The 7,132-nt window shown below is 38.4% G+C and overlaps 1 pseudogene; it reads left to right on the plus strand.

Moving 5' to 3' along the window:
* Positions 1-3,762: 3,762 nt before the first annotated feature.
* On the plus strand, positions 3,763-5,760 carry LOC129462266 (suppressor of cytokine signaling 5-like; annotated as a pseudogene).
* Positions 5,761-7,132: the final 1,372 nt, after the last annotated feature.

Raw genomic sequence — 7,132 nt, forward strand, 5'->3', positions numbered from 1 at the left:
ACCACAGATTCAGTTTTCCAAGGAAAGATGACCTCAAACTCCATTCAAAGGGCTCATACTTGATGATATCACCTTGATCTTACACCTAAAGTTTGATAGATAAGTTAGGTTTTAGATTAAAATATGTATTTTAAGTTAAAATTATAAATTATATATGTATTTTTTAATGAATGCCAATTTTACCTATGTATTTCAATGGACTAAATAGGTTAAGTTATAAAATAGATTTAGTGCTACTCATCTGCATGCTAGGAGAAATATGCTTCAGATTAGAAGTTTATTTTTGTCCTAATCAGTATTTAGTTTCCCCCACACTCCACACCCATAGCAATTGATTAACAGTTTAATTTTTTTTTCTTTTTTTTTGAGAGAGAGTCTCACTCTATTGTCCAGGCCGGAGTGTCATGGTGCAGTCTTGGCTCACTGCAACCTCTACCTCCCGGGTTCAAGCAATTCTCATGCCTCAGCCTCCCAAGCAGCTGGGACAACAGGTGTGAGACTCCGCACCCAGCCTAAAATTTCTTCTAAGGAGGGTCTTAGCATATAAATAATAAGGTCATGTCCTCAGAATAGGGAAAGATACCATTCTTTCTGTTGGCTCTGAAAACAGGACCAGTATACATTTTCATCACAAACAGAATCTGGTCAAATAATGGCTTCATGAATTTATATATTCCTATATAAATGCAAACATTTTTCACTTACCAATGGCAAAGACATTTTTAAATTAGCAAATGATTCCAGATTTATTTATGCAAAGAAAATACAACTTGTGAACAATTTAGTTTATCTTCATTGTGTTTTCCATTAGGAAATAGTCACTATTTAGCTACAGCGTATCTGCTAGTTCATCCCTTCCAAAGGTATTTATTACTGTTCTGTGGATAGATGTAAATTACAAATAAAAAATTCATCTGAACATAATTCTATCATTATCCTGAAGTCAACATGAAAGAGATGCTAATTGAATTTGTTTAAATACTGACAAGTTAACTGTGTTTTAAAAAATACTTATGCCATATGGGATTCTAATCTGTGTAATATTAGACTTTTTTTGTTTTTATTATTTGGCATAATTTTTAAAACCTGAGCTGCTTCTTTATAAGCATTTCATTTGCACAGGTTACTATTTTGGTAGTTCAACAGTAATTAATGGTTAACATAATTAACCTAAATGCATATGATTATAGGATTTTCACCCTATAATTACATTGCCTAATTAAGAAATTATAATGCAGAATAAAATGATTATGAAAGGTGATGACTTTCAATAAAATCTATCCTAAAGTATTCTTTGTTTACTTGGTAAAGCATATGATTAGCAAAATTACATAGTACTCTGCTCTTCCTAGTTACATATTTTTGAAGGAAAGCAAATAACATGCATTCAGCACTGATTTTTCCCTTCCAAGGTTGGGAAGAACCCACTCCCCCCTAGAAAATGGGAGGGAATCAATCTTATTCTCAACTGTTTCACAAGAAAGTATAAATGGAAAAGAACATGACTACTTGCCAAGAAGTAACATTGAAGTTTTGGTAAAGTTGTACTTACTTTTTCTCTTTTGATTCCAGGAGTCAACATGTAACTAAGACTCCTAGAATTAAATTCTAAATCACATTATTGAGTGTGAGGAACAGGGAATAATTTCCTATTAATAATTTATCTTTGCTCCTATATAAGGAATCTCTCAAATCCTGACTGCTTCCCTACCTCAGGCAACATCAGCACAGTGTGGTCACAAGTGAGGTCATGACCACATCCCCTACCCAGCCTACACTTCCGCACAGAGGCCTACGCAGAGGCCTATTCCTCTTGCACAAAAGCTTACTGGCTTACATTTATTTGACAGTAATGTTCAATGTCACCAGTTTGAGAATCCAGTAAGAAGGTATTTATAAAGTACTTTGGAGCTGTAAAAGGTTATAAAACCTAAGGGTTTTTGTTGTTTTCATTACAGTCCACAGCTGCCATATAATGAGATTAACTGCATTTTCAATCTACCCTCTTTTCCAAACTATGGACATTTTCACAAATGTTTGCTATGTTGAAAAGTCCCTCCTCCCTCATATACCCCATCTAGAGAATTTACACATTCCCTCCTTTGTGCTATCATAACACATTGTACATTTCTCATTTTGCATTAGCCTGTTGTGGAGATGTGGGTCTTCTTCACTAGGTTGAGGGCAGAGGTCACATATTTCATTTCTCTTCCCTGGTACCTATTAAAGTGCCTCTTATATAGTGAGTATCCAATTTATGTTTGTTTAATACACAAATTAATAAATAATAAATTAAAATATTCTTGGATGGCAGAGTAACATTCTATATCCAACCTATTAACAAATTTATAACCAGGGTTATCCAAAAGTCATAAAATAATGAGAAAGGAAGATTTAAACTCTACACCTAAATAAAATATATTCCTGCTACACAAAAGAAACTTGTTGACCTTAGGAAAAACAATTTTTTGGAATTTCAAGTAAACTAAATTTCCATGACCATAGTACAAAATCTAGCCACAACTTCTAAATAAAATTACAAATAAAAGTCTTCATAGGAAATAGACACACACACACACACACACCACATCAGTTTTATCTTACCTTTTAATGAAATTAATAAAAGATGTTGTTACTGTATTTATTCTTTCCAGCACCTCTAATCTTGAGTAATCTACAGTGGCACAGAAGGTATTTTGGGACAGATATTAATGTAATCATGGTGTACGATAGTAATGTATCACAGTTGTTACTGTCTGTAAGATGCAAAGCAGATCCAAAGCATCTGAGGTTTCTGGAAATTGTTAAGTAGGAATCAGATGATTATCCGACAGGAGGCAAGTCCAGCTTGGGGAGCCATTGAAACCATCAATAGTCACTTTTAAAAAATTTTTTAAAACTCAGTCCTTTAGACTTAATTTTCATAATGCCAACATAATTGAGTTCAATTCACTGGAGAGAATTCTTTTTCTAATCTTTTAAATTCTGGTATATTTCTTTCAAAATTTCTATAACAGAAATAGCTCATCTTGTATTAACTGAAGGAAATCATCTTCAAAACAGAACTTCCTTTGGTAAGTGCATTTTCCAATTTTTCCAAAATTTGGATGCCATTTGCAGTTAATCAAAACCTTTGCATCTTGTTCCTTTATTAGCATGTTCAGAAAAATAAATGCTATAGGCAGACGTTATGACTCAATGATGCTGTCTAAATGCTGAGTTCTCAAAGGCATTCTGCATTGCAACCACTGTTGCTCTCCCGCAGCAAAGCCCCAGAATGCTGACTTAGGGAAAACAGCCCATGAAACCTGTGAATAGCTATCCTTGACTTTTGGCAAAATCAGCGTTAAAAGACTAATAAATAAATAGAAACAGTCTAAACATTCCCTTGTTTGAATAGTTACACATGTAAATGTTGTTAGTCTTTGGTGAAATTGCCAAATCAAACTTTGCTTTATCAACTAATTTAGGGGTTTTTATCCAAAATGACTCCTCTGGGGAGTGTAAAAGATAATTTTCCATTCAGCAGATAGCCTGTAATCTGGTACAAGTTGGGAGGAGAGGAGACGTGATCTGATAAACTGTCCTTCCAGGCGGTTTGCAGAAATTACGGTTAGCAGGGCACGGGAGAGGGGAAGCCAGTGAAGAGCGGGCAGCGGTGGGGGAAGGGGGTGGGGCCTGGCGGAGGCATCCTGCGGAGCTGGAGTCCCCGGACTCTGGCCAGAGGAAGTGAAGCTGGGAGGCTGGTGAAGCTGTGCTCGCTGGGCAGTCGGAGGGGACGGGAAGCACCAGAAGGCAAGCGGACTCACCCTGCTGGTGACTGCGCCATCCGGGACCGTCCTGACTGGCCGCAGGTGCCCTGGAGGAGGCCGCCTGCTCGCCCAGAAGATTTTATAATCGATGGATAAAGTGAGAAAAATGTGGAATAACTTCAAATACAGGTGTCAGAATCTCTTCGGTCATGAGGGAGGAAGCCGTAGTGAAAATGTGGACATGAACTCCAACAGACATTTGTCTGTCAAAGAGAAAATCATCAGCGTAGGAGACTCAACTCCTCAGCAACAAAGCAGTCCCTTAAGAGAAAATGTTGCCTTACAACTGGGATTAAGCCCTTCAGATAATTCTTCAAGGAGAAATCAAAATTGTGCCACCGAAATCCCTCAAACGGTTGAAAAAGCATTGAAAAGGATCATGAGTCTGGTGCTACCCCAGGAAAAAGGCTTGCTCGAAGAGGTTCCTACTCTCGACATGCTCTATGGGGTGGAAAGAAAAAACATTCCTGTTCTACAAAGGCCCAGAGTTCACTGGATACTGATAAAATGTTTGGTGGAACTCGAAGTGGACTTCAAAGGAGAGAGTGGCGCTACGGCATAAGTTCTGTACACGACATGGACAGTGCTTCCAGCAGAACTGTAGGAAGTCGCTCTCTGAGACAGAGGTTGCAGGATACTGTGGGCTTGTGTTTTCCCATGAGAGCTTACCGCAAGCACTCAAAGCCTCTCCTTTCCAATGAAAGAAAAATTCAGAACGGGCGCGGTGGCTCACGCCTGTAATCCCAGGCTTGATCACTTCAAGGGGGTGGATCACTTGAGGTCAGGAGTTCGAGACCAGCCTGGCCAACATGGTGAAACCCCGTCTCTGTGGTGAAACCCCTGTCTCTATTAAAAATAGAAAAATTAGCTGGGGGTGGTGGCGCATGCCTGTAATTCCAGCTACTTGGGAGGCTGAGGCAGGGAAATGGCTTAAACCCAGCAGGCGGAGGTTGCAGTGGGCCGAGATCGTGCCATTGCACTCCAGCCTGGGCAACAAGAGTGAAATTCCGTCTCAAAAAAGAAAAAAAAATTCATCATTTTGAATTAATGCTTGGGAAATGCCCCTTTCCTGCTGGCTCAGATTTAGCCCCAAAATGGCATTTGATTAAACAGCATACAGTTCCTATATTCAACATTTTTTGATACATTTGATCCATCTTTGGTTTCTAGAAGATGAAGATAGGCTTAGAGAGAGAAGGCGGTTAGTACCGAAGAAGGGGTTGATCCCCTCGCAATGCGCAAATGCATACGTTTAAAGCTACCGCACAGGTTAATCCATTATGTAAACTGAGACCAAAGTTAGCTCCTGGAATGACTGAAATGCCTGGGGACAGTTCTGCGATTCCACAAGCTAAATGTGACTCGGAAGAGGATACAAGCACCCTGTGTTTGCAGTCACGGAAGCAGAAGAATCGTTAGGTATCTCGAGACAGCCGTGCTCGTGTTAGCAGACAAGGAGCTTGGAAAGTCCACACACAGATTGATTACATACACTGTCGTGCCTGATTTGCTTCAAATTACAGGGAATCCCTATTACTGGGGAGTGATGGACCATTATGAAGCAGAAGGCCTTCATGAAGTGAAATCTGAGGCCTGAAAGCACGTTTTTGCTCAGGGACTCTGCGCAAGAGGACTACCTCTTCTCTGTGAGTTTAGCCGAGGCAACGGATCCCTGCATGCCCAAATTGAGCAGTGAAATCACAACTTTAGTTTTGATGCCCATGATTCGTGTGTATTTCACTCCTCCACTGTAACAGAACTTTTAGAACATTATAAAGATCCCAGTTAGTGCATGTTTTTTGAACCATTGCTTTCTATATCACTCAATGGGACTTTTAGCCTGAAGTATATCCGTGGCGCGGTAATCTACAGGTGCACTAAGTATGATGGGATTGATGGGCTCCCTTTACCCTCAATGTTACAGGATTTTTTAAGAGTATCGTTATAAACAGAAAGAGTTCACTGGTTAGAATGAGAACCATTCTAGGCAAAGTAAACGTAAACTCTCCTGTCCCAAAGGGTGTTAACTAGGTCCGCTTTCATGTGCATCAGACGATACACCTATAGCAAGCACACACAGCAGTGCTAGGCTTTTTCATACAGTATGTTAGCATAGTGTTAGCATCTGTCAGATGCGACCTGCTGTTACTTATTCTGATAAACATGGTGCCTATTGGAAAAACAGAGGATAGAGCTGCAGGTGTTCAGAAAGGCTGCAAGAACATTTTGCTGATTTAGCTAACAGTTTGGTTTTTAACGGCTGCAGTATTTGAGTGAGACAACTCTGGGGCATTTGCTATGAAGAACAAATTATTAGTATTGGATGAGTATTTCAACAGTGTGACTAATGTTTGAAATTATTTTTTCTAAGAGTTTTTCTATAAACTTCCAAAAGTAATGATGTTTGTAGTTACTATAAATCAAGCTTTGGAAGAGTCTAAAAAAAAAGAGTGTCTTCCTTTTAGAAAAAAAACGCAATTTTCTGGCCACAAGGGCACAGTTCACTTAGGTGTTGATGTAGCTTGTAATCAGGCTCCTTTTCTCTTCTACAAAAGGTACTGTTAGGTAATACAGATTTTCTAAGTCATTCATAAATTTCAGACTTACAAAGTCAGTAGTAGAATTTTATTGAAAGGCCCTAGGTATTAATTTTTTAAATGAGTGCTTTAACTTAAAACAGGTATTTGGAATAACTGCTGCAATGTAGTCTTGCATGTGATTATTTTTAAAAGTTGATGTGCATTCTAATTGTTGTTACATAAAAGTTGGATCTTTTCCTATGCCCAGAATGATTTTGTGAACCATAAAGTACATGAGATTAGAAGATGCCCAAACAAGTCAGATAATAGTAACTACAGTGGTTGCTGATGTTGAGATTATTGTTGAACTGTAATTAATAAGTCAGATGGCAATATTTATCTCTTTTTTGTAAATGCTCGTAGCTGAATTGCTTAAGTAAAATATATAGGATTTCAGTGCAGTTAATTCCTATTGGAAAATCTGAAACCTAAATTGCAGATTTAAAAGGTACTGTACAACCATTATATCTGTAAATAACTTTACTTAGCACCTTTTTATCACTTAAAATAATATGTACTATTACTTGAGTGAGCTCTTCTGGAAGTTATATCAAGTTCTAGTGTGCACTTCTTAGTAACTGAACTGAATTTACCGTTCTGTTCTAGATATTTTGCACTAAAGTAGCTGAATTCATTCTTGTGTCTTTTTGTTAAGGTGCTCCGTACAACCGGTGAGTGCTCCATAGTTTCCTTACCTGCTGCTACAGAATGTTATTTTACATCCCTATGGCTATTGCCAAG

Source organism: Symphalangus syndactylus, chromosome 2 (genome assembly GCF_028878055.3).
Source record: "Symphalangus syndactylus isolate Jambi chromosome 2, NHGRI_mSymSyn1-v2.1_pri, whole genome shotgun sequence".
NCBI lineage: Eukaryota > Metazoa > Chordata > Mammalia > Primates > Hylobatidae > Symphalangus > Symphalangus syndactylus.